Source organism: Dipodomys spectabilis, unplaced genomic scaffold, assembly GCF_019054845.1.
Source record: "Dipodomys spectabilis isolate Male_0828 unplaced genomic scaffold, ASM1905484v1 ptg000690l, whole genome shotgun sequence".
Classification (NCBI taxonomy): Eukaryota; Metazoa; Chordata; class Mammalia; order Rodentia; family Heteromyidae; genus Dipodomys; species Dipodomys spectabilis.
The window spans coordinates 49,551-76,939 of NW_024871367.1; the positions used below are offsets into that span (position 1 = coordinate 49,551).

The following is a 27,389-nucleotide window of genomic DNA, read 5'->3' on the forward strand; positions in this document are numbered from 1 at the left end:
CCCGACTTACTTCACTTAATTTAATTTTTTCCAAGTCTTTCCACTTCCTAACAAATGGGGCAATGTCATTCTTTCTGATGGGGGCATAGAATTCCATTTTTTATATATATCACGTTTTCTTGATCCATTTATCTACTGAGGGGCATCTGGGTTGGTTCCATATATTATCTTTGGTAAATAAATCTGCGATAAACATGGTTGTGCTTATAGCTTTGTTTGTGAACATTTGGGTAAATGCCCAAAAGTGAGATTGCTGGGTCATAGGTGAGCTCTATGTGGAGTCTTTTGAGGAACCTCCATACTACTTTCCAAAGTGGTTGAACAAGTTTACACTCCCACCAAGAATGCAGCAAGGTTCCCTTCTCTCCACATCCCCTGAAGCATCTGTTCTTATTAGAGTTCTTGATATAGCCATTCTAACTGGGTGAGGTGGTATCTCAATGTTGTTTTGGTTTGCATTTCTTTTATGGCTAGGGAAGTTAAGTATTTCTTCATGTGTCTATTTGCCATCCTTCTTTCCTCTTCAGAGAAGTTTCTCTTTAAGACTTTAGCTCGATATTTTTGTCCTTCCCCTCCACAAATTATACCAACATCAAATATAGTGAAAGCAGGGGTTATACTGTGGGGGAGAGACATTAGTGGTTATGTCAGAAAACGAACTTTACAACTTTGGCGGGGGGGGGGGGGGGGGGGGGGGGGGGTTGGTGCGGGGTAAAGATCGGGTTGGGGGAGGTAGGAGGACTATGGGAATGGATGGGAAGGGGAAACAAACAGGAGGCAACAATGCTTGATAAGAAAGGTACTGTTATCTTGCCCATGTAGTTGTAATTCCTCTGTACGGCAGTCTCACAACAAAAAGCAAGCAAGAAAGAATATAATAACCAAAAAAAAAAAAAGAAATGTACTCATTACCTTGTTCATTTAACTGTAAACCTCTTTACAGTATTTTCAAAAGAAAAACAATTTTAAAAAAAGAAAAAATAAGACTTTAGCTCACTTATTTATTGGGCAGTTGTTTCTTTGAAGATTTGTTGTTGGGGAATTCAATTTTTTGAGTTCCAAGTATATTTTAGATATGAGAACCTTGTCCGTTGTATGGCCAGTGAAGATCTTCTACCAATCCGTGGGATTTCTCTTGATCTTGCCAGCTAGGTTCTTTGCCATGCAGAAGCTCTGCAATTTCATGCAATCCCAATTGTCCAACATTTATTTTAATTGTTGTGTTTCTGGGTATCTATTAAGAAAATTTCGGCCTGTGCCAAGAGACCAAGGATAGCTGCTATTCTGTCCTGTAATGTTTTCAGAGTTTCTGCGTTGACCCCGAGGTCTTTGAACCATTTGTAGCTGATTCTGCTTCAGGGTGATAGATAAGGATCTAGCTTTAGCTTTTTACAAGTAGTTAACCAATTTTGCCAGCACCATTTACTGAAGAGGCTGTCTTTCTTCCATTCTAGTTTTTTAGCTCCATTACCGAGGATTAAGTGGCTATAGGTCTGTGAGTTCCTTTCTGATTTTTCAAATCTATTCCATTGGTCCTGAGGTCTGTTCTTGTTTCAGTACTAAGCTGTTTTGATTACTATGGCTTTGTAGTAGTGTATGAAATTTGGTATTGATATTCCTCCTGCAGTGATCTTTCTGGTGAGGATCGTTTTAGTTATTCAGTCTTTTATTGTTCCATATGAATTTTTGGATTTCCTTTTCTATTTTGTGGAAAAATAATGTTGGAATTTTGATAGGTATCGCATTAAATTTGTATATAGCCTTGGGAGGTATTGCCATTTTCAAGATATTGATCCTTCCAATCCAGGAGCATGGGAGGTTTTTCCACTTCCTAAGTTGTGTTTTGATTTCCTTTTTCAGGTTTTTAAAGTTTTCGTCATAAAGATTCTTCACTTCTTTGATTAAGTAAATTTCTACGTATTTTATATTTTGTGTGGCTATTTTGAATGGAGTTGCCTTCCTGATTTCACCCACGCTTTACTCAGTGTTGTCATACAGATAAGCCATTACTTATTGTGGGTTAATTTTATACCCTGCTTCTTTGCCAAAGTTTTGAATCAGCTTCAGTAATTTGGAAGCGGAGGCAGTGGGATTTTTAAATAGAAAATCATGTCATCTGCAAAGAGGTTTACTTCATCTTTCCCCATTTGTAACCCCTTTGTATTTCCATCTTGTCTTATTGCGGTAGCTAGGCATTCTTATACTAAGTTGAAGAGAAGTGGAGAGAATGGACATCCTTGTCTCATTCCTGAGTTAAGAGGAAATGGCTTTATTTTTCCACCATTAAGTATAATGCTGGCTGTAGGTTTGTCATATACAGCTTTTATTGTATTGAGTAATGTTTCCTGGATTCCTAATTTTTTCAGACCCATCATCATAAAGGGTTTGATGCATCTTGTCAAATGCTTTTTCTGCATCTGTTGAGATAACCATGTGGTTCTTATCCTTGCTCTTTGTTGATGTGATGAGTTATATTAATTGATTGTGTATATTGAACCAGCTTTGCATCCCTGAAATGAAACCTGTTAGAATGTGATGTATGATTTTTTGGATGAATTTTTGAAGTTCATTGACCAAAATTTTGTGGAGAAGTTTTGCGTCAATATTCACCAGAGAAATGGGTCTATAGTTCTCTTTATTTAATGAGTCCCTGCCTGTTTTTGGAATAAGGGTTATTATGGATTCATAGAATGAGTTCTGTAGTGAATTTTCCCTTTCAATTTCATTGAAGAGTTGGAGGATTATTGGTTTGTGCTCTGCTTTGAAGGACTTGTAGAATTCCGTTGTAAATCCATCTGGTCCTGGGCTTTTCTTCGATAGGAGGTCTCTTATTGCTGTTTCTATTTCAATCCTTGATATGGGCCTGTTAAGATGGTTTATCTCATTTTAGTTTATTTTGGCATGTCCATATTTGCTAGGAAAAGGCCCATTTATGCCAAGTTCTCAAACTTATTAATATAAAGGTTTGAGAAGCATTCCCTTATAATGTTCTGAATCTTGTTGTTTCTGTGGCGATGTTTCCATTCTCATCTCTGAATTTATTTGTTTGGGTGTGTTCTCTTCTTATTCTGATAAGATTTGCTAACGGTCTTTCAGTTTACTTAATTTTTTCCAAGAACCAACTCTTTGTTTTGTGGATTCTTTCTATGGACTTTTTAAAAATGCTAATTCGTTTAATTCCTATTTAATTTTAAGTATTTATTTCCATCTACTTGATTGGGGCTTATCTTGTTGCTCTTTTTCAAGGAGGTTCAAATATCTTATAAAATTGTTGGTTTCAGATCTCTCCAATTTGTTGATGTAGGAACTCAGAGCAACAAACTTGCCTCTGAGTACTGTCTTTGCTCTTTCCCAGAAGTGCTGGTAATTTGTGTTTTCATTTTTGTTGATTATCATGAATATTTGAATTTATTTCTAATCTCTTCCATGACACACTGTTGATTCAACAGTATGTTGTTCAGCTTCTATATGTTACAGGACTTTTTTTGGTGGCCTTTGGTGTTGAGTTCTAAGTTTATTCCCTTGTGGTCTGAGAGAATGTATAGTAAAACATCAATGTTTCTGAATTTGGACAAGTTTGCTTCATGACCTAAAATGGGGTCTATTTTGAAAACTGTTCCATGTGAGGCTGAGAAAAACGTGTATTCTGATGCTGCTGGGGGAAATATTCTGTAGATGTCTGTTAAATCTAGTTGATCCATGCAGTTGTTTAGATCTGCAGTTTCTCTGTTAAGTTTTGCTGACTTCATCTGTCTTGTGTGTATAGTGGTGACTTAAATTCTTCAACAATTTATGTCTTTGGATATATGTGAGCTTTGAGGGAAAGTAGTGTTTCTTGGATAAATCTGGGTGATCCGTTGTTTGCCAAATAGAGATTTAGGATTGTAATATCCTCTTGAAGGGGAGATACCTTAATTAGTATGTACCAACCATCTTTATATCTTCTCACTAATTGTAATTTGAAGTCTAGTTTATCTGATATTAGGATTGCCACTCAAGCCTCTTTATGGGGCCATTTGCTTGGTAGAATTTATTCTAGCCTTTCACTTTCAAAATGTGTTTGTTTGTATGAGCAAGTTGTGACTCCTGAAGGCAGCAGATAGAAGGATCTTGCTTTTTAACCCAATTATACAGTCTATCACTTAATTGGAGAGTTAAGTCCGTTAACGTTGAGTGTTAGGACTGAGAGGTGTTTGGGAGTTCCTGCAATGTTATCCACCTTGGGTGCTGGAGCAACTAGATTCTTCCTATAGTTCTTGGATTCTCAGTTTGGGGGCAGGTTCTTGGTCTTTATTGTGGTCTTGTTGGTTTTCTATGTGTAGGACATCGTTTAGTATCTTTCACTGGGCTGGTTTGTTGGAAATATATTGTTTCAGTTTTTCTTTGCTATGGAAGGTTTTTATTTGACCTTCGGTTATGAAGGAGAGCTTAGCTGGGTACAGTATGCTTGATTGATAGTTGTTCGTCTTTAGGACATGGCCTACATCATTCCAGGCTCTTCTTACTTTATTTGTCTCTGCTGAGAAATCTGAGGTGATGCTAATTGGTTTCCCTTTGTAAGTAGTTGATCTATTCTACTTGACAGCTTTAAGGATTTTTTCCTTGGAATTGATCCTGTGTGGATTATAATGTACTGGTGAGATATCCTGTCCTAGTTGGGTCTATTTGGGGTTCTAAAAGTTTCTTGTGGCCGGGCGCTGGTGGCTCACGCCTGTAACCCTAGCTACTCAGGAGGCTGAGATCTGAGGATCACGGTTCAAAGCCAGCCCAGGCAGGAGAGACCATGAGACTCCTATCTCTAATAAACCGCCAGAAAACCGGAAGTGGCGCTGTAGCTCAAGTGGTAGAGCGCTCGCCTTGAGCTGAAGAGCTGAGGGACAGCGCCCAGGCCCAGAGTTCAAGCCCCACGACCGACAAAAAAAAACAAGTTTCTTTTATCTGAATAGGCCTGTCTTTTTGCATGTTTGGGAAGTTCTTTGCTATGACCATGTTAACCAAAATTCTTAGACCATTAAATTCTGTCTCTGGGAGCTGGGAAGGTGGCTCAGTGGTAGAGCTATGGCCTTGCATGCATGAGGCCCTGGGTTTGATTCCTCAGCACCATATAAGAAAAAAGAAAAAAAGCCGGAAGTGGTGCTGTGGCTCAAGTGGTAGAGCGCTAGCCTTGAGCTGGAGAGCTGAGGGACATCGCCCAGGCCCACAGTTCAGGCCCCACAAATGGACCCAAAAAAGAAATTCTGTCTCTAGGTGCTCTTCTACACACATTATCCTCAGATTAGGCCTTCTGAGAGTGTCTTCCAAGTGTTGAATAGATCTATCATATTTCTTGGATTTGTCTTGGATAGTTTATATTCTTTCTCTGTAATAACCTGGCTGTCCTCAATCCCTCAGATTTGCTCCTCCGCATGGTCTAACCTACTGTCGAGACTTTCCACTTCCTTTTTTATTTCTTTTCCTTCTAATTGGTCAGCTCTGATGGCTTCAAATTCTTTGTTGGAGCTTTGTCTTAGATCTTGTATGAACTTCTTTACCTCCTTAATTTGGGGTTCAGTGTTTATTCTCAAATTAATTAGTTGACTGGTTATGGTTTTCCTAGACACACATTCTTTCCGTTGGGTTCCATTCAGTATTCCCTTTGTGGTCTCCCTGAATTCTTTCAGCATACTGTTTATGGATTCCATGAATGCCTCTGTTGATCTTTTTCTATTGTCATCCCGCTCTCCCAAGTCCTGTATTACTCTTTGATTAGCTTCCTCATGTTCATGCAATTCCTGTAGTTCTCTTTGACTGTTCTCAGTCTGCTCACGCAATTCCTTTATTTCTTTTTGACTGTTCTCAACCTGCTCACACAATTCCTGTATCAATCTTTGAGTAGCTTCCTCACTCTCATGAGATTCCAGTATTAATCTTTGGTTTCCCTCTCTCTCCCTATCATGCTCACATTGAATCCTTTGCAGGTTTTCAGTCTTTTCATTCATCATGTTTACCAGTAGTGTTTGTGGAGATTTTTGGGAACTCTCTTCTGGATTATTCATTAACTATGCTGTCAACTGATTTTCATGATTGGGAATTCAGATACCTGGACTTGCCATTTTCCTTGTGCTTTTCTTGCTTGTTCTGCCTATTTGGTATGAAAGTAACACCAATTTTTTGCTAGAAGAAAATTTTAAGGCAAGCATCATCAAAGTTCTGTAGTTACACAGACAAAAATCAGCAGATACAATCTAGTTCAACAGATACAATCTATTCAACATCAAAAAACTATGGCTTAATGAGCTAAGAACAGCAAAGAAGAATTTGGCAAACCACAAATTATTTATTTTAGTAAGAAATGTGGTCAAAAATAGGATTAGAGGGATTTGGAGAAGTAAATGGATAGTGAATTTAACCAAGTTCAAATCTTAGAGAGGGAAATGGATTAGACAGAATGATAGAAGCGTGATTAAGGAAAAAAAAGAAAAAATGGAAATACAAAAATTTAAATTTAAAAAGTGAAACACTTAAAAATTATGTGTTTAAAGATGATATTGAGAGAAGGAAAGGATAGGATGAGAGGAAAGGAGGGATAGAAAGGAGACATAAAAAACTAAAAAATAAAAATTCTTAAAAGTAGTTTACTTGAAAATTATATAGGTATAAAGAGACATAATACTGCTCTTAAAGAATTTTAACCTAAGAGGTTGTGAACTGAGTAATAAATTTCTGGATTAAGTATGTACACAACGGGGCATAAGGTCTAATATTCGACGATGGGTAAATATCTGGGGATGATCAGATTAGCAATTAAGTCTCACAAAAAAGAAGGAAAAAAATAAAAAAAAGAATAAAAAATAAGGACGAAAAGGTCAGAAGAGATTTTTTTAAAAGCACACACACACACACATTTACACCTAAAATAATAATGATGAGAAGAAAAAAATTTAATAGAAAATATTATTTTTAAAAAATTAAAATTTAAGAATGGTACAAAAAAGAGTTCTTTGATTTTTTTTTTGGGGGGGGGGTAGAATGTGAAGATACTCTATTTCCCCTGTGTTCATAACCAGTCTCTTGGTGGAGTCTCTGGTCTGCTTGTGGTGTTTGTTTTTCCTGTGGCTTTATTAGTTGCTTAAGTCAGTTTGTTTGAGCAGGCAGAAAATTGCTCGCCATTACCCAGAATTTTGTGATCCTCCTCCCAGGATAGTTCAGTGGGAGGGAGATCTGCTTTGAGTATCTCGAAAGAGGGAGATGGCTGTTTCTTCTAATTTTGAGATGCTGTAATGAGGTTAGGTTCTGGGTGGGGTTGAGGCCTTTCAGCAAACAGTAGATTTTCCTTGAGGTGCTAGCTCCTGAGACACACACAGCCCAGCCTGGAGCCATTCTCAGGGTTTATGTTTACTGAATTTCAATTGATTGTCTCAGCTGCTGTAGGGAGGGGCAGCCTCTGGCTCTGTTTACCCAGTGAAGAAAGTCACTCCTCCAAGGGTGGGGCTTCTTTGCCTGGGCTGGGTGACTTCTCTTGGGTGGAATTGATCCTGGCAAGTCAGGTTCCTGTGACCTCCTAAATGGGTCTTGTTTTCTTCCAAGTCCTGAGTTGAAGATAGCTGTTCAAATGGGCCTTTGTCAGTATCAAAGTTGGAGCTCTCCAGTGGTGGTCTTACCTCCTCAGTTCCCTGAGAAGGAGTGAGGATGTCAGCATTCTAGTCATGTCAGAGTCTTGGTTCCTGGGCCATCTCTGGTTTGCTATCTGCAGTATGAAGATATCTGCTCCTTGTCAGTTCTTACTGGTGTTGAGTAGAATCTGCTGTCCCGCTGTGTCTGGCATCTTTGTCCTGGACTCTGTTTTATAGGTATGGCGGCTATGGCAGCTGCCACTGCTGCCACAGCCGCCACAACCGTGGCTACCAGTAAGTGCTCTGATCTGTCTCCTTGCCTGCATTTTCCTTCTCTTGCCAAACTCTCTGTACTGTGATGGGACACTTGGTGTGATTCTGTAGCCTAGGACTGTTCACTGGAACAGTAAAACTGCTTTCTATGCGAGAGCTTGTTTAGCCTCTAGCTTCGCCTCTACTCTCTCCCTCTGAACATATTTTTTGCCTCTTATTGAAGTATATCTGATATTTTAAAGTAGATTTGTCCAAATATAATATTAATTTAATCAATTATTTCATTAGGACAATGTTGGCCAGATTTATTTCCAGTAAATCTTATCCATTATAATTAATGAGAACATGCTGTGTCAGTCTCCTATTAATATTACAAAATACTTTATAAAATTAACTTCAAAGGAGGAAAAATTAATCTTGGTTTCTGATTTTATACATTTTAATTTACATTTCTTATCCTCATTGCTTTTGGTTGGTGGTGGTACAGTACCCCATATCAGGAACATGTGATGGAGTACGTGTATTCATGGAAGCGAGGAAGTAAAGAAAAGGAAGAATAGGAGTAGGATAGGGAGAAAGGGGAGGAGGGGAAGGAGGAGAGGAAGAAGGAAAAGTAGAAGGAGACAGAGAAGTAAACGAAGGAAGAGGAAGAAAGGACTTTGATCTTAAACCTTCTTTGATCACAAGTTCTCAGTGACTTAATCTCTGTAACTATGCCCACTTGAAAGGTTTCACCTCTTTATGGCAACATAGTGAAACCTAATTATTAATCCCAATCCTTTATTATTTCAGATTTAATTTCTGGGTAGATCTTTCTATACAATTGTGATAACTTCTGTTCCTAAATATGAGAGATGCTATTTGGCATAGAGGTGGTTTGCTTATACCATTGCTGGAGAGATGAAGGAAATATTTTAAGCTCAAATACATTTTATTTAATAGATAAGGAAGCTCCTAGAGATTTCATTTTGTGACCTTCAAAAATGACTATTTCATCTAACTCATAATGACTTGAATTTTTCATAATTTTATGGCATTTCCATTCAAGTATTTGTCATCAATAGTGAGGTTCTTTACTTCAAGTTGAAGGAAAAATAAATACTATCACAATCATTTATCAGAATTATTTTTTAAAGAATAGGTATAATATGAATTTCCTACCATTCAAAAATTAGTTATCTTTAAGTCTATAGGAATAATTGGATAAGTGATTAAATATCTTGATTTAGTTATCTTATACTGAGGTTGATTCCATTTCTAAAAATCACTGTTGACATAAAATACATGAAATTCAGTGTTTCTCTGAAATGACTTGGTAATCAAACCTCAGAAATACATGACTAGTAAGAAAGATATTTATATACTCACAAAATGTATGAATCTACAAAATCTAAAAAAGATTAGGTTTAAAAGAAGATAAATTCATGTGACCGCAGTATATAATATTTAATTTAATGAAAAATTGTTTCATTCAGCCTTACAGAGCCTTTTGTTTTTAGCTTACATGAGAAATTTGATTAACAATTCCTTTTTTGCTTTTGAATATTAGAATATTTCAATTTGTTTAAAGATTCTGTCATTTAAACCTTTGAGTGCATATTTTTTCATAAAAATGAAAACTATTTTTTACAATGCAAGTTCAGGTTTAATAACAATAAATATCTAAATGTTAATTTGTTAAATTGAAGCTCTAGAATTCAAATAACACAATTTATTTTATTCTTAGATATATTAAATCTGTGCTAAATATGGATGTCTCAAGCTTGTAATTCTCGCTACTCAGGAAGATGGGGTTCAAAGTCAGCCTTGCCAAGAAAGTTTATGAGACACATCTCAATTAATCAAACACACACATCACAACACACACACACACAAACATACACACACACAAAGCCAGAAATACAATGGTGATTCAAATGATAGAGCAATATCCTTGAGGAAAAAAACAACAACAACTAAGAGATAGTTCTTGAGTTAAAATCACAAGAACAACATACACACACACACACACACACACACACACACACACAATATTATGTCTAAATGCTTATTTTAGTTTGAAGAAATAAACAATATCATGAAAAGTAATATTTTTTACATATCTTGGAACATTTGAGAAGTTGTTTTTAGTATAATTTGTGTTAAGATATAACATAGGTTATTAAAATTAATATTAATCTAGTTATTGTTTATAATTACTCATAACACCTTAGAGTACAGCAGTTGGGATTTTTCTATAGCCATAAGAGATATTCTGAGTAAAAGGAAGAGAGGAATATAGGACGAAAAAAGAAAGAAAGAAAGAAAGAAAGAAAGAAAGAAAGAAAGAAAGAAAGAAAGAAAGAAAGAAAGAAAGAAAGAAAGAAAGAAAGAAAGAAAGAAAGAAAGAAAGGAGAGAAAGAGAGAGAGAGGTAGGGATGGAGGGAAGGAAGGAGGAAGCAAAGAAGAAAGGAAGGAAGGAAGCGAGGGAGAAAGGATGGGTCAAAACAATTTAATTCATAAAATCTATTTAGCCCAACATAACCTCCATGTAATTAATCCTTTAGTAAAGTCAAGTTTGCAATTTTCACTTCTTTGCATGTTCTCCATGCATGAATGAAACCAACAAATGAAGGATCATAAATAACCAGGTGAATCTGTTTGCATCTGTAGTAATATGTATGCAAATCTTTTTCTCATTTTTTATACATCATCAGATAACATTTGCAAACAATTTACATTTAGTTATATTCTAAAAATTGATGAAACTAAAGGATTTCAATACATTATATAATGTGAATACAATTATTTTTAATATTATTAATATTAAATTCTTCATGCTATATTAATTATAAAATTTTATTATGCATTTTATCAGATTAATTAGCATCCTCTGATTTAGGTTTCTGTGGGAGTCCTAATATCCGACTGTAATTAAAATCAAAGGATATCTGTATTTCTTGGCACAAACGAATATTTCTGAAAGCAATTAACTAATCGGAGATTGTTGAAATAAGTTATCGGGTCTTTTAAATGCAGTATAATTTCATCTGTAAAAAGGGAGAGGTTTACATCTTCCCTATTTGGATCCCCTTTATGTTTTTCTTTTTATTTACTTATTTATATTTTTATTGTGAGAATACCGTACAGAAGATTTACAATTACATGGGCAAGATAACATGCACATTTCTTATCAAGCATTGTTGCCTCCTCTTTGCTTCCCCTTCCCATACCTTCCCATACTCCTCCCACCCCACCCAAACCTCACCCCACCCCCCACCAAAGTTGTAAATTTCGTTTTTTGACATAACGACTTGTACATCTCATTTTGAAATGGGTCCATCTGTATCCCTAGTTAAACGATTTCTTTTTTCCCTTCCCCTCCACAAATTATACCAACATCAAATACTGTTAAAGCATGGGTTATACCATGGGGGAGGGAAATACAAAGCAACAAATAAATTGTCTTATAAATATGTTAGAAACAATTACAAGAAAGGAAAAAAATCATTTGAATACTTATGTTTTTCTCTTGCCTATTGCTCTTGCTATAAAGTCCACTACCATATTGAAGAGTAGTAGAGAAAGTGCCCATCCTTTTCTCATTCCTGATTTTAATGTCTTCATGCTTCCACCATTAGGTAAATGCTAATTATCTCTGCCATATACATACTATGTATTATATTGAGTAATGTTCCATGTATTTCTAGCTTCTCAGACCTTTCAATCATAAAGTTGTATTGGAGCTTGTTAAAAGCTATTTCTACATCCCTACAGACAATCATGTGTTTCTTGTCCCTTCTTCTGCTGATGGTTTGTATGATGTTTATTGACAAGTATATTGAATCCAATTGTATCTTAGGATGAATCCTATTTGATTATACAATATAACTTTTCTGTTAGTGCTGAAATTGGTTGGTGAGAATTTTATTAAGAAGTTCTGCATCATTGCTTGTCAAAGAGTTGGGTTCATAGTTTTCTTTTTTTGGTGAGTCCCTATGTGATTTGGCGAAGAGTATAAATCTAGCTTCATAGAATGTGTTTGATAATTCCATTTCCCTTTCTATTCCATTAAAGACTTAGATCTGTGTATTGTAAGTTCTTTCCAGGCCTTAATTTCATGGTACATTCATTGAGTCCTAGATTTTTCTTGAATGGGATGTGGTTTATTGACATTTCATTTTCATTTCTTCTTATGTGTTACTCCTTGGTTCAGATTGAGTATAGGAAAGCGTCAATTTCTCCAGGATTCTCCAGGAGATTGGCATAAGGTTTTCAAAGTTCTCTCTTATATCATTCTCAATTTTGCTTATATCTGTTGTTTGGTCTCATTTTTGTCTTTAATTTTCTCTATTTGGATGAGTTCTCTTATTGCTTTGGGTATTTATTATTATGAAGATGATATACAGAGGGGTGGGTTACAAGTACATAAGTAATGAGTACATTTTTAACAGTGTTACCCCTTGCTCATTTTTGCCTGCTTCCCCCAAACCTGACATCCCACTCCCACAAGTTGTAAAGTTCATTTGTAACATAAGGTCTAGTGTATATCATTGTTGCTTTGGTTAATCTTTGTTCCACCATTTCTGTGATTTCCCTTCCCTTCCCCAAATCAGATTAACATATATAAGACAAAGGGTACATAAATCAAAAACAGTGACTACAGGGAATAAACCAAAGGGTAAATCTAAATAGAAACAACTAAAAACAGTTCACTGTACCATCATCTTGTATCCATTTCTTGGAGTTCATTTGTATAAGCATCATTTTATATGGTGATATGCATATTGCTATTGAGCTATTGTGAATATCCTAGATATATTCTAGTTTTTCCAAATGAGTGAAAATATGTAGCCTATGACTTTTTTGTGTCTGGCTTGTTTGACTTGTTATGTTTCCAAATGATTCCATTTCCTTACAAATGGGGCAATGTCATTCATCTGATGGAAGCACAGAGTTTTGTTGTGAATATATACGACATTTTCTTGATCCATCATTGCTGGGTGATAGGAGAACTCTATTGAGGAACCTCTGTACTTCTTTACAGAGTATTTGAAGAAGTTTACATTTTCACCAATAGTGCAGTAATGTTCCTTTTTGGCCACATTCCCCACCAGGCCAGTAATGTTCCTTTTTGGCTCCATTCCCCCCCAGCCCAGCATCTGTTATTAATTTTCTTCATAATGGTCCTTCTAACTGGGGTGACATGGAATCTCAATATTGCTTTGATTTGCACTTCTTTTATGGCCAGAAATGTTCCATATTTCTTCATGTGTCCATTGGTCATTCATATTTCTTCTTCAGAGAGGTCTCTCTTTAAATCTTAAGCCCCCTTATATTATGAGGGTTGTAGTTTCTTTAAGGATTTGTTTTTTGGGGAGGGTTAACTTTTGTGCTTCTAAGAATATTTGAGATATGAGGCCATTGTGTGTTGCAGATCAACTGAAGATCTTCTCCCAATCGGTGTGTTTTCTACTTATCTTTCTATCTACATAAGGTCTCTTTTTAGTCAGCTTTGGTAAGGTTCTGTCAAGTCTGTTAATTTATTGAAAGAACCAGCTCTGTTTTGTTGATCTTTCTTTTGATTTAATTTTTTTATTTGTTTCTGTCTACTTGGCTTTGGCCTTGTTCCTTTTTTCAAGGAGCTTGAGGTACATAATTAAAATACTGATTTGAGATTTCCCCAATGGCTAGATGTAGGCATTCAAAGCTATAAATTTTCCACTAAGAACTGCATTTAATATGTCCCAGAAGAGCTGATATTTTGTGTGTTCATTTTTGTTATATTCCAGAAACTTTCAGATTTCCATTCTAATCTCTTCAGTGCCCCACTGGTCATAAAGCAGTGTGTTGTTCATTCATCATGGGTTTGACCTTTTGTTGCTTTAGCTGTTTAATTCAAAGTTTATTCTGTTGTGGTCTGAAAAGGTCCTCCTCTATCGGGGATGGTCGTCCTCTTCGACCAAGCTCGCAGCTTCGAGAGGGACGCACAGGGAGTTGTGAGGGAGGAAGGGGATACCTGCCTACCCAGCCAGATCAGCCCAATCAAACCTGGCGATCAATGGGGTGACAGATGTCGTGGCCAGATCGCCCTCACATCCTAATGTGGTGACTTGAAAAGGCAGCCTTGCAGCAGCACTGAACAACTGGCAAAAAGAAATAAAAAGGAAAGACATCCAGTAAATCTTTGCATCAATTATAACCTATTACACTTTAAAAACAGTTTTACTTTCCTCTTGCCCTATATTTTGGCATGAGGCCCTCTGAATTAGCCAGAAATCTCCAGAATTTCTTCATACACAGTAATACAAATAAATATAGCTTCTATTCCTTTTTAAATTAAGGGTGATTGCATCTAGTTCTTTCCCATGTTTGATTCATGAAAAAGAAATCCTGAAGTGTATCTGTAAAATACCAAACTCAGGATTTCTTTTGATCTCCTCACTGGAGAAAAAGAATAAAATGACCGAGCAACAGGTATCACCCATATAGTCATTGTGGTATCTCTCTCTCTGATTAGAAAATAATCCTGCAGATGACTTATGCAAAATGTTTTCCAAGAATTATTGTTGTTATATTGCATTTATCTTCCTCTTCCTGTCTCCTCTCCTGCTCTTTTCCCCAGGGTCCTGCTTCCCTCTTCCTTCTCTCCTCCCCTCTACTTTCTCCCTGTACCTTTTCTTCTTCCTCCTGCTATGCCCTTCCTCTTCTCTTGCCCCTTCCTCTTCCTTTCCTTTCCTCTTTCTCCTACACTTTCACTTTCTTCTATTTCTTCCTTTATGGTCCTGGGGGTTGGGCTCCATGCCTTGTGCTCACTGAGCAGATGCTCTCCTGCTCGCTACAGGTCTCCAGTCTGGACTTCATTTAAATGACACTCTATTTCTGATTTGTTTTTAAGTAGCAAACCAAGAAAGACTTTTGATTCAGGATGTAATTCATTGTACATATTCTACACAATAAATATATGCTACTTCATACATTGTAGCTAGTAGGTTTAGATTATGCTTTGGGCTTCAGATAAACACATCAGAAACAATTTGTTTGAAGGCAATCTAATGTGATTCTCCAAAATTAATGAACTTGTTACTTTATATATTGTACAAGCACTTCCATATTGCTCCCAGTTTAATGAATTGTTACTTTGTGGTAGCAGCCACAGTAACACTAATCAAGGATTTCTGGGGAAAAGAAGAGTAAGTCCAGACAGGAAAATCTATGAAATCTGTATCTCAAATTAACTACTAAAAAGACAGAAGAAGACCTGTGGCTATGTGGTTTAGTGCCATCTTTGCACAGACTAAGCTGACAAAAGGACTCATGACTGAGTTGAAATCCTGTGGGGGTACACACACCCCCATCCTCCCACACACATACAGACACATATTTCCCAGTTAGAGCAAGCAGAATATATGTTTTCCCAGTAACATGACTGAGTTACTATCCTATGTGTTTGGATGTATCATCAACTTACCTAATTTTAATAAATGACACCCTGCTCATTATTATTTAATCCTGGTTACAAGACATATTTTCATGCAGAAAATTGAGTTTGTTCTCAAAATCATGAGTGTCTTGATTTGTAAGAATGAAGTAATTGTGCCTTTAATTCATTAGTTCATCAATTAGAAAAATAACCCTAACCCTAGAACCGATTGCCTTTGGATTCAAAAACCCACACAAATACATTAGATTTTATTCCTCCCATCTTTGTTTCAACTCATCTTTCTTAAAATAGTTTGTAGTTTTACTCAATATCTTGCCATTTTTCTAACCTGAATCCTAACTGGAACATTTAGGCTAACCCTCACATTAATCATACCCTAATCCTAATATTATTATCAGTTTCCTATTTCATATTCATCCTAATTCTAACTTGACTTGTTATTTGAGAGTTACTTCCAGTTTGACCCTAAATTTTCCATTTGCTTAATGCTAAAACTAAGCCTAGCTGGAACTGAAACCTAACTTTCCACCTAATGAGAGTCCAATATTAATGTTTAAGAAAAATACTCTAGTTTTTATTCATTCTATCGAAAACTCCAATTTGCACTGTGGAAATGAATTTCAATTTGCCCTAATTCCCAAAAATGTCCTGACTCTACCTCTAAAGTTATCTTGTTCCCTAACCTGAACCATTATGTTATTTGTCCTCAAATTCTCTAATCATTAAAAATACTGTATTATCCATTGATCTATCTTTCCTAAACTACTGTATCCTAAAACAGTTTCAGATTTACTTACCATCTAGTCCATTACTTAAAGCTAACTCTCAACTTAAACCTGGCTGGAAAACTCTCATTAATCATTACAAGATTGATCACTGAGAAATAAATATAATGATAATGCTCTAGTTACTATTCGGCCTGACATTTTTTTGCTTCTATTTGTTAGTGAAAACTCAATTTTATACAAAAAATTCCTATTCATAACACTAATCTTAATCAGAACAAAATGCTGGCCCTGATCTTAATCCCAATTATATGTCAATACTAACACTCACACAAGTACACTAGTTTTCACTCATCCTAAGTTGATTCAAATAAGCCTTCCAAACATAGGTCTCAATTTTTTCCAATATCTTAGTCATTTTCTAACCCTAACTTAATCTTAACTGCAACACTGAGAATAAACATAAGCCTAATTGCAAGTAAATTCTAATATTAGTAGCAATACGCTAGTTGACATTCACTCTAATTCTTACCAGGCTTATTCTAAAATTTACCTTCAATTTGAGCCCCATTTTTTTCCTTCACTCTAACCCTAAACATGGCTGGAATCCTAACCATAACCTTGACACTAATGCTATCCCAATTCTAAAATTTATGGAAAATGCTCACTTTGTGTTCTCCTAACTAAAATTCCACTTGTAATTCTTGAAATGAATTGCAGGTTTTCCAAAACCCTACAGATTTTCTCACTCTTATCTCTGAACCTATCTTATTCCATAAAAGGAATCATTGTACCCATTGATCTCAAATCCTAATATAATGAAATACATTGTACTTCCATTATCCCAGCATTTCCTGAATTCCTAGAAACTAAAATAAGTTCAAATTTACCTAACATTTTCCCCATTTCTTTATTTTTGTTTTGTTGGTCGTGGGGCCTGATCTTTGGGCCTAGATCCTATCCCTGAGTTCTAGGCATGGGCATGATCCCTGAGTTCTTCAGCTCAAAGTGTGCACTTTGCCACTTGAGCCACATCACCACTTTCTGGTTCTCTCATGCTTAATTGAAGATAAAATTCTCACAGACTTTCCTGCCGAGCTGGCTTTGAGCTCTGATCTTCAGAAATCAGCCTCCTGAGTAGGTAGGACAGCAGGCATGAGCCACCAGTTTAATCCATTTCTTTACTCTATCCTCAACCCCTTTTAACCAGAAACCTAATGCTAATCACAATCTGAATTAAAAGCAAATGATTAATGTAAGGAAAATTGTCTCTATTTAATCAATCACACATTTTTTTGCTTCTACTTCTTAGTCGAAAACTAAATTTTAGCCTAAAGCTTGTCCTTCCCTTACACTAACCAGAACTAAAACAGTAACTCACTTTAAACCAAATTATAGCTGAATGTTTAAAGTAACACTGACACTGGTTTTCATTCATTGTAACTTTGATGTTAGTCATTCTTCTTAAAATATGCTGCAGTTTTACACAATATATTTTTCTCATTTTAACCCCAACTCTAACTGCAACACCTTGCCTAATCCTAAGCCTACATATAACTGAATTATAATGTTAATAGCAAGCCTCTATTTCACATTTATCCTATCTCTTGCGCATCGTGTAGGTCTAAAATTTAACTGCATTTTGAACCTAAATTATTATTATTATTTTAATTATGAAAAAACGGTACAGAAGGTTTACAATTACATGGGCAAGGTAATGAGTACATTTTTTTTTAATCAAGCATTTTTGCCTCTTCCTTTGTTTCACCTTCCCATCCCTTCCCATCTCTACCCCCCCCAGCCAAAGTTGTAAAGTTCACTTTTCGACATAATGTCTTGTACATCTCATTGTTGCAATGGGGCTACCTGTATCCCTAAAATTATGCAGCAAAATATGTCTAAGAAATATATTTTTCAATAAGATGTTTCAATCCTTAGATAAAGTTCATTTTACTTTAATATAAAGTTATCTCCAAAAATAAATTCTGCAACTAACTTGATGTATGTTTTCTTGCACAAAATGCTGTGACTTCTAGTCTTGTTATGTGATTTTAATTATATTTTTATTTGTGACATAATGTCTACTTACATTTATTACAAACTTCTGTAATTATACAAATCATGCCTGTACACACTAATTTGCATACTCTAATAATCAAACAAAATTATCTTTTTTTCTTGTCTCCCACAGGGAAGGATGAGGTGCTGAAGTACATGGAATGGAAATTTGCAATGTGAGGATGGGATCATGAGCAATTTCTACTTGGCTGAACAGGAATTCTTGTTTCTACAATATATTCTTACCATTTAATCACACAGGGAAAGCCACAAAATTTGAAGTTCATATGAAGGAATTACATTCCTAAAAGATGTGGCAACCCGGCTCAAAAGTTCAATCTTATCACCAGTTCTTTGTGCTTGCTGGCTGATCTATTTCTCTATCATATGTTTCATGTTGTTAAGTATATTAGTAATTCAGCTGTCAGTACATGGGAGGAGACTCCTAAAATCACAGATATTGCTGTGTAATATTCCGAAGATAGGAAAAAGATTATATTGATCTCCAATTCCTCCCTTTGGCCTTTAATATACTAATTAATTGTCAAAACAATCACGTAAGATATTAGTTTATTTTCCCTTTTTAAGTAGAGATTAAGCAAGTGTTTATCACAGTAAAAAGTGTTAGTGCTATCAGAGCTCTGATAAGAACACCTTCTCCCTAACAAGTAATGCTCTATGGACTGTAAATATGGAAGCCACAATAAAATTCTCTCTCTCTCTCTCTCTTTCTCTCTCCTTCTCCCTCTCTCTTTCTCTCTCTCTCCACACACACACACACACACACACACACAAACACAAAGCTGCTGCCACCCAGACAAATGAGACATCAGTTTCATTCTTTTGTAAATATAGTTGATTGGTGTTTCCTCCATAGGTTTTTCTTTACTTAAGTATCTTGCCTGGACCTGTATCTTTCCCTGAAATCAAGTACATTCAAGTCACACTCCATGAATCCATACTACTACTCCAAAATACTAAAGTGTGTTGGATCTAGAGACCAATAAAACACCCACCTTGTTATTTTAGTAGAAATTGACATCATGAAAGTAGAGGAATATTGATCAGGAACTGAGGTAAGAGAACAGGAGTATGTGGGAAAATGTAGAATACTGTATGTGTGTTAGAGATACACAATCAACTTTTGTAGACTCATGTATGGAAAACTTGACATCCTATATTGAAAGCTCAATTTACATATACAGTTTTCCAGTTACTTTGCTTACCTATCACTTTTGATCACAAATCCTCTTATGAATGTTCATAGTACCTTTGAATATATCCCAAGATTTGCATGTACTTATAATCTTAAGAAGACAGTCTGCTACTACATCTTGCATTCTATGTGACGAACCCTTATTTTTTGTTTCTCTATTTGCTGAATAAATGTTTTCCTGGAAACAGGATATTGACAGCAAATCTGGGTGTAATTTACATTTTGAAAATTTCAAAAATAATATAAACTTTGTATTGACTAATCATTTTCTAAAAATGAGTGATATTCATGAACACAATATTTTGGTGCCTTTAAGTAAATTGAGAATTGATGTGGTAGTTCTTGTGACTAATTTACTTAACCAATAGATTGTTCATGTATGAACATGTACATTGGACTTTTTTATTTTTACATATAAAGGAGTACTCAAGGGTTTGCTTTAAACTGATAATGGGGTGGTGTCTTCCAATTCCAAACTTTATATATATTTCAGTAAAATACTAGAAACACATGATGTTTACCAGAGCAATATAAAAAATGAAAATATATTTCTAAAGAGATTTGATTTATTGATTAAAACACAGAAAAGAGGAAAATAGGTTCCTCGCTTGATACTGAATAAATTTCATATGAATGTAGCTCAAGATGAGACTCAGATAAATTCATATTAATATTACTGAGATTTACATCACAATATAAGCAATATAGGTATTTTTAAGGAATTGGTCATTCAAAGCCCTAGATACCTCATGGATGAAAAATGGAATTGAAAATAGCAGAGGAAAACAATTCAACATGCAGCTATTATGATTTTATAATGCTAATATGAAAGAAATGGAGATTTTGCTTTTCTGAAGAAGAAAGTTTAGACAGTAACTTCAATGTAAAGCATCAGTTATAATGAGTCTAACGTCTTTTCCTCCAAGATATCCAAGAGTACTATACTCATCCTCTGAAATGTAAATAAGTAATAATTTTAATTAGCCTTTGTTAATATTAATTTAATTGTGTAGCAAAAAGTTAAAATGTTTGCTCTCATTCCTTCAATATATTAGCATACCTTTATACTTTACTGTCTCTCCATACAAGCCTGAAATCACTACTTCAAAGTAACACAAACAGAAAAACAAAAATAGCCTGATACAACAATCACAAATACTAAATTATGTGAAAAAAACCACAATAAAAATAAATAAATCTGGGCTGTGAAGGTGGCTCAGTGGTAAAGCACTTGCCTTGCATGCTTGAGGCACTGGGTTCAATTCCTCAGCACCACATAAGCAAAAAGAAAAAAAAAGGAAGTGGCACTGTGGCTCAAGTGGTAGAATGCTAGCCTTGAGCTGAAGAGCTGAGGGACAGCACCCTGGCCCAGAGTTCAGGCCCCATGTCTGGACACCCCCACACACAAAATAAGATAAATAAATAAATAAATCTGAGGAAGAGAGAAAACAATGACAGAAGAACAACAAAAAATTACCCTAGCTCTCTCTAATGAAACAGAGATTTAGAGTCCTAGCAGGTACTCCAGTTCTAGAATGTCACACCAAGTCAGCTATAAGTTTATACAGTCTTCAGAAGAACACAAAAATCTATGAAAAGTTACCCAGACAGGTAAGTGGCTGCCGTGACTGTGTTGGCCAGCATATTCAAAAGCACATCTGCAGTGTGGAAATAGGGCAACATGGAAAAAAGCAGAAACAGAAATGTACATTGGAGAAAGACACATCCATCTACAGAGACAATTCACCATACTACTGGACAGTGTGAATTGTGGCTGGAACCACAAGTATTAACATCACAACATCTCACCTCAACTAGTTTCTACTCCTAAGCTATCTATAAATCTATTTCTACACTTGTCACTCCTGGGGCTTAGTGGTAGAGTGCTTGCCTAGTATGTATAAAACCCTTGGTTCGTTTTCACACTATCACGTGCACAGAAAAAGCCGGAAGTGGTGCTGTCACTCAAGCACCAAAGAAAAGTTAGAATGTTCTAACTGCAACTATACAAGGCCAGGACTTTAGATACTTCATGACAGAGCAAGCCAGGAATCTGAAGATGACGGCTGCCATCTATCCTGACAGCCAGAGGTTAACAGCTGCAAACCAACTCCATCCAACCAGATGCTGCTGGCTCACCCTAGCTGCTCAGAGGATGAGATCTGACACTGGTGGGTTGAAAACTCAGCCCTGGAAAGAAGTCTGTGAGACTCTGAGCTCTGGCACAAAGTGGTAGAGCTCTAGCCTTGAGGAAAAGATCTTAGGACAGTATCCACAACCCTATGAGTGCAACCCCTGAGACTGATGACCCTCCTCTCCCACCCCCCAACTAACCACTCCTCTAAACCATTAGATGTGAACTTGTTTGGTTCATGACATGTTTCTGAAGGAATGGTGATACTGATGAAAACATCCTAATTCTAATGACAGTTTGTGGGATACAGCTATATGAAGAGTCCTTTCTGGGGTGCTGGGTGCTGAGTCCTTCAGGGGGTTTATTCTTTCATCTGATCCTTGTTAGAGCTCCACAAGTAAGATGATTGTGCAGGTGAGAAACTTGAGGCACAGATATTTCCCAAGGCAGAGACAAGTTTATGTATATACTGAATTCTATTGAGTTGTCTCCTGCAGACAATTGTCTGCGTTTAGTTTTCTCCATCATGAACCTTGAACTCAGAGCCTGGACACTGATTTTCCTCTTATGCTCATGGCTAACACTCTACTGTGCCAAGCCAAGGACTCCCTTGCAGCAAAGTGTCACGGCTTAGGTGTCTTTAGCAGAGGTCTATCATCCTGCCTGCTCAGGAAGCTGAGGATCTGGGTTCAAAACTATCCCACACACAAAAGGTCCCATGACATTATCATCTCCTATTCACCACTTAGAAACTTGAAGTGGAAACTGGGTGCCAGTGACTCATGCCTGTCATCCTAGCTACTTACTCAACAGGCTGAGAGCTCAGGCTCAAGGTCCAAAGCCAGCCTGAGCAGGAGATTCCTTGAGATGGTTATCTCCAATGAACCACCAGAAAACCTGAATGGGCTCTGTAGCTCAAATGGTAGAGCTCTCCACTTAAGCTGAAGAGCTGAGTGACAGCACCCAGCCCAGACTTCAACTCCTCCCACTTACAAGAAAAGAAAGAAACCTGAAGTGCAGTGCTGGGAATGGGTCCTAGGGGTAGAGTGTTTTGCATGTTTGAAACCCTGGCTTTGAATCCTCAGTGGCACATTACTAGAAAAAAGCCTGTAGTGGCTCTGTGGCTCAAGTGGTAGAGTGCTATCCTTGTACAGGAGAAACTCAGGTACAGTACTGAGGTCCTGAGTTCAAGCTCCAGGACTAGTATATGCACACAAAATACCCTCCCCCACCCACACACAGATACCAGAAGTGAAACCATGACATCAAAGGGTAAAGCACTGGGAAGTAGGCCCTGAGAGGAGACTTGAACTGGTACAGCTTCTTTCCAGGCTTTGCCTTTGTTTTAGGGAGTTTAGAAAAAACAAACAACAACAACAAAAAAAAATTTTAAACAAGGTTAACTAGACCTTGGCTCCAAGAAGCCCTGCTCCTGGAATGGAAAGAATGCCTCTAGAATGGAAAGAATGCCTCTAGGTCCCCCTCCCCAAGACTGACCCATAAAACCGATAGATTGTAATCTGACTGCAACTACCCGACACCACCTGCTTATGGAGGTAAACCCTGCCTTTCACACATGCTTACAGTAAGCTCTGCCTATTGGCCACCTGTGTGTGGTCTGGTATGACCATGCAATCCTTTTGTATGGTATGATTTCATTGGTCACCTGTGTATGACCAGGCTCGACCTCATGGATTTTGCCTTTAAAAGCCAAAGAGTGGGGGCTGCTCAGGGTGGCAGTATCAGCTCCTTAGCCTATGATGTGGCCCTGGCCGGTCAGTGTAGGAACCTTCTCAATAAAGTTGCTTCTTTGTTACCAACTTTGCTGCGGTGGGCTCTGTCACTCCAGACAACTAGGTGGGTTTGCCTGCCTGAGTAGGGGTCTTCCTATTATACATTGAGCTTCTGTTCTGAGCTCATGGTCAGTACTCAGGCCCTGTGTTCAATCTGGAAACCTAGCCACCCAAGGCCCAACTAGGAGGGGTCAAAGGTTTCAAAACCTGATGAGCTCCACCAGCCCTACATAACAGGGAACATTGTGATTTTGCAAATGTGTTTAGATGTAGCAAACTTCCGTAATCTTGGGGAGGCACTGTTGCCAATAATGAATCATTGCATTAGATTCAGCTCCCTAGTTGTTGTCTGCCAGAAGGAATCTTGAATTAATTGTAGCAGTTTGTTTCAGCACTGGAACATAGGCTAACAAAGACAGAATAAGTGCAGGGAACTTGGCCTGCCCTGGGAGGTGGCACAAATGAAGGCTTCCTGTCAAAACAGAGCACTGGGGAGACATATATCTTGGGGTAAAAAGAGGCCTTTTTCTCCTGCCCACACTCATCATCACTAGTTGGCCCAGATAGAGTCTTTTGTTACAGAACTGTACAGGAGTGAGACCTTTTGTCTGCCTGTTCCAACAATGAGGCAGACTTCTTCCAGCAGCCTGGGGTGTGGAGAACCCCTCAGGCTACACTAGGAACAGGGAGGGGAGCCCTGGAACATGCACTGTCTTGAAAGCACCCTCTGTGCTATGAAATCATGCTATTCAAAGCAAATTTCCTAGCTGGGTGCCTTTCTTCATAGTGACTCTGGATGTTCACCAATAGAAATACATTCACACATACACAGTCACATGGAGTTACTGGCTCTATTTAATTTTTTTGGTGCAGGTCCTGAGGCTTGAACTGTGAGGTTAGACATTTTCCCTGAGCTCCTTTTGCACAAGGAAGCACTTTATTGTGCCTTAAACCATGATACATCATTAAATGAAGGCATAATTTAATACTTAATAATTATTAGTAATATATTACATGTACTTTAATTATATATAAACATCTCACATTCTATAAATATATTCATATATTGAAATATACACTGGAATATACATATACATCTCTCACTCACTCTCTATGCATATATATGTATGTACAGCAATTTATGCATCTATCTATTTATATATTGGCCACTCCTGGAAGTTAAACTTAGGTCCTGGGAACTCCCTGGCAGTGAATTTGTTTGAGGCTGCTGTGCTTTCATTGATCCCTTGATGAGTTGGGCATTCAAGGCCCTGAGTTCAAATCCTAGGAGTGCCAAAGACAATAGGTGGAGTAAGAAGCCAATGTTGACCTGTTCTGCTGTCTGTGAAAATATTGTTTCCTAGGTACAATATGTAATACCTATGCAAATACATATATATGATGTACATTATAAATGTATATAAATATTATTTTGCCTGTCCTGGGGCTAGAATTCATGCCCAAGGAAATACTCTTGACTTTCTTTTATTCAAGGAGGGTGAGCTTCCACTTCATCCACAGCAAAATAGACTTACCCAGGCCCTGATTTCAAATCCCAGGTATGGCAGATAAAATGCCCAAATTCCAAGCCAGGACCTTAACTTTTGGTGGGGGGGCAGGCACGGATCTTGAACTCAGGTCTTCACAACTCTGCCTCAGCCTAGATTACCCTAGGCTGGGGTGCAGCTTTTAAACCCACAGATGCTCCAAGGATCCTAGGACCCAATTTCAACTCCCAGCACTGGCCAACAAACAAAAAACAAATCAAAATGGAAAAGGAAAAACCAGAAAGTTTTACACAACAGGTTTACCTTTGTTTCTTTTGCACAGTGACCATCCTGGGTCTCACTGACTTGGCTTAAAAATTGTACATGACTTTGCATGGCTGAGGCTGGTGGGCTGTCAGTGAAGCCTGAGGTTAACCCTGACACCTGTGCCCTGAGTTCAATCCTGGAACTCCCACGTACACATAGCTGAAGATCCTAGGAAACTGGTTCCTATCTCTAGGAACACTAATAGAATGTTCGAAATGTGCTAATTGAATTACTAGTTAACTTGTCTTTCTGATATAAGATTGTATGCATTGTATATAGGTCATTGATTAATTTAATTAATATTTTGTTAAGTTTTCTACCGTGATTAATTAATGGAGGAATAATTTTAGAAAAAATAATTAGTAGCAATAGAATATATGAAAGTAAGATATAGACATCACTCTTTATATAGAGTTATACACTAGAATCTCCATAAATGTCTATCTGTCTCTCTCTGTATATGTTGATAGATGCATATACATTTGTAATTAAACACACACTGCATTTTACACATCTATGTGTTTATATCTTGGCCACTCCTAGGGCCAAATTTGACCACAAACTCCATTTGCATCAGACTGGTGTGCTAACATTGACCCCCTCCCCATTCATGAAGTGGGCTTTCTAGTCTCTGAGTTCAAATCACAGAACTGCCAAAAACTTAAGTAATCCTGATGGAAGAAGCCAAATGTCCCATTTGTCTTCCTTATCCGTGAAAGTCCTGGGTCTCAGGAATGAGGTATAGTACATTGGCAAATCTATGTCCTATGTAATAAGATGTAAAAAAGGTTATGTGTGTAATCATATTCACTAAAATACATAAGAAATAAATAAAACACAAAATAAAATGAATAACCACACTAACTGCAATATGCAGTAAACATGTGTATGTAAATATGAATCCTGTATTTAAAATGCATACAAATATTATTTTTGCAAGAGCTAGGACTTGAATTCAGGCCAAGGGAACAGGCCTGACTTGCTTGTCTATCAGCAAGGTGAGCTTCCCCTTCTCCCACTGAAAGACCCCCGAAGGCTTGGGGTGTCCTTCAGTCTGAAGAGACCCTTCCCCAAGGAACAACGAGACCACTTGTGCGGATGCAATCAGCAAGAGGTTTATTCGGGCATGCCTCGGCTCCCAGGTGCACTTAACCACGAGATCCACAAGGTTCGAGTCAAGTGTCTGAGAACCGGTTACACGGGTACCCGGGGCGACAAAGTCTATCGGGAGACTTGCGCGCCGAGTGCTTGAAAGCACCCTCTTTTTATGGACAGCAGAAGCGAGGTTACAGAAGCGAGATGCGTGGTTACAGGGGGATGATTGGTTATTTTCAAATTACGCTCAGGATAGGGATTGGGCAGGTTAAGCTGGCCAGATGGGGTAGGTGGGGTTGGGGGGGGGAGCTGACGTGTCGGTACTTGCCCTGACATGCCGGTACTTGCCCTGACATGCCGGTTCTGGTCAGAATGCCCCGAAACTTCTTGTTCCCTAATTTTGACAAGTGATTTATTACATCCTGCCCTACCCTGCCATTAGGGTTAAGTTTTACAGGAAGGGACAGGTGGGTCGGCTATTTTCCAGGAATGTCTGGCTAGGGTCAGGCTAGGGTCAGGCTAGGGTCTGCAGGCGGTGACTCAGAGGCTCGAGGTTTCGTTTCCTGGTTAGCGGCCTGCGCTTATCCTGCCCCACCACCCCCTTAGGTATGCAGGGTAAGGGGCAGCAATTTTCTTGGGGTACCTAGTGGGCAAGCACGGGCTGGGGTCTTTCATTCCCCCATTTCCTTTTGCCTGAATGAAATCCTTCATTCACCCGACGTTTCCTCCGTTAATTTAAGCTGATGATATTGTTGGGTTAGTACTAGGGCCTGTACGACCGATAGTCGGTCTTTTACAAATTGTATCAGGTGATTTATAATGCAGGGACCTAAGGTAAGAATTAGCATTAATAGTATTAGTGGTCCCATTAGGGAGGATAACAGGGTAGCGAACCATGGGGACTTGTTCCATGATCCTTTGTACCAGCTGTACTTGTAAGCTCCAATTTTAAGACATACTCATACCATTTGCTACATACTTAAACTTTCTGAGGTTTGTCTTCTTTAAAGACAATTCTTACTTTTCAAATCCTTTCTTATCCAAAGTGGATATCAATTTTTTCCCCAATTCCTTTCCCAAGGCTTTCTTTACTACCTTCTTTACAATCCCTTTTCCAAGGCTTTCTTTACCACCCTCTTTCTTTACAATCCCTGAGCATCTTTGTAGCTGTAGTTTAAAACTGCACAATTTTCCTTTTGCTTGCGGAACCTTTATCTTAGAACAGCCTTAAGGCACCACTGTGATGTAGAAGCTTGCTAGATTTTA

At 37.5% G+C, this 27,389-nt stretch overlaps 1 long non-coding RNA gene across 1 annotated transcript; it reads left to right on the forward strand.

Annotated features, from left to right (window-relative positions):
• The first annotated feature begins 12,713 nt into the window (after window positions 1-12,713).
• Window positions 12,714-27,121, forward strand: LOC122101789. Its single transcript, XR_006146412.1, has 3 exons — window positions 12,714-12,723; window positions 25,906-25,914; window positions 26,631-27,121. It is a non-coding gene; the product is annotated as an uncharacterized LOC122101789 (long non-coding RNA).
• The last annotated feature ends 268 nt before the right edge of the window (window positions 27,122-27,389 follow it).